Here is a 1,903-nt window from a genome sequence, read left to right on the forward strand (position 1 = left end):
GCCAAGACATGTAGTTGAACACTCCAATAAACTGGAAAAAAACATGGGGACACAAATTAATAATATATTTATCAACAATGATTAACAACCCAACATTTTAATGGCTTCATTGGTACATACCTCTCTTGGTCAATGCATGGGTAGCTGTCTTATCTGTACATGATTGTACAGAGGCATGATTTGTGTGTGCCTGACTGAACACATACTCATATATCTACTTCACACCTCTAAGCGTATATTGGGGTAAATATCTTTTTTGTCTAGCAGCACGTATATTTTCTACTTTGTGTGTGTGAACCATCTATGTACATATGCATGAAGATTTATCTACTCTTGCATTGGCCTATATTTGATGAAAGGTCAAGAATCTATTTGTATAGGTTGTTCACCTAGTCACTGAGTTACAGAGTGGCTAACCATCTCAAGATGTTAAAAAAAAATCTGAATGAAGGCTCCCAGATTATTAAATCATTCTAAATACCACATGCATACAGACACATTCACACACAAACTGTGCAGGGGAGAAGGGGTTGCCTTTTGTTTTTAAAATCTCTGCATTTCAATCAAGTCAGATGTCTACTCTGTCTCCAGGATCTAAAGCTATAGATTTTCAATAACAGCATGAGCACTGGGCATACTAACTTGGATGTCTACACACCTGTAAGACCTCTTCAAAATACCAAGTGCCTCCTGAAGCTTTTACAGTAGCTCAGAGTATTGACCTATTCTTCCATACTTTACAAGGTCTCCTTTTCTTGGTGCAACATTGTTTTTTGAAGATATGGCTTGCTTAGGTTTGAAAAACACTCTGATGAACTGAGACCAGTAAGATTGATAGCTTTTTCTTGTTATCTCGATATTTGTTTTTTTTCAGAATAGCATGTGAGGACTTAAGACAGAGATAAACACAGTACAAAACACAGAAGTGATTCCAAGCATCCTTGATAACTATCTGGCCCTTTAAGATGTTGTCATTCTTATTATAGAAGGTGCAATGTTTGATCTCAGAGGGGACAGATTAACACACCAGACTTGGAAACTTTACTCTAATAACTAGCTGTCGAAAGAGTGCTGACATCTTAGAGAACTGCACTCTGGAGTATTGAATAACATTCAGTTACTCAGCAGCTTAAGCACTTCCATATGTAGACAGCTATGACAAAGGTTAAGGGTAGACCTAACTTTGCTCCCACTAAAGTCAGTGATAAAATTTTCATTAATTTCACCAGAAGAAGAATCAGAACAATTATAGTCTGATACTCTGTCACAAAGACTAGTTAATTGTTTTGAAATCTATTTACACTTGCATAAATAGTGCTGGAAGGGAGAAATAGATGTATTGTATTGTATATTTATTAGTCACAAATATAGAACATCAGCTTTTCTGTGTAAAAATACTTTTGCCCACTTCTCCCTATTCTGCTCCCTACCTCCGCCTTTAATTCACATGGTCAATTTACCCTAAATTGTGATTCTGGGATTATTAAAACATGGATAATAACTGTGTACATTGATAATGCTCAAGCACAGCTGGACTTTGACTACTTGAGCTCCAGGATGTTACAATAATGCTGCCAAAAGAATATAATACTAAATTAACTAATTCTAAATTAAAAAGTGTGGGTAGAAAATGTCTATCAGGCACTGTATATAAACACTACAATTAACATATTTCAAAATATAAACCAGAAGCACAGTAAAAGCTACTATTTTATAATATTTTTCAATATGAAACAGATGACACATTTTTCATGAAGATACAGAAGCAGATATACTGATAACAACTATGATCACAACTGATAAAGCTACAATATTCAAGTTCATTCTCTTTTCTGAAGACACAACCTTCAAAAGTCTAAATGACCCGCAGATGGGTACTGTGAGCATCTGGTTTCCAAAGGCA

The sequence above is a fragment of the Antrostomus carolinensis genome, unplaced genomic scaffold (assembly GCF_000700745.2).
Source record: "Antrostomus carolinensis isolate BGI_N321 unplaced genomic scaffold, ASM70074v2 scaffold21896, whole genome shotgun sequence".
Taxonomy (NCBI): domain Eukaryota; kingdom Metazoa; phylum Chordata; class Aves; order Caprimulgiformes; family Caprimulgidae; genus Antrostomus; species Antrostomus carolinensis.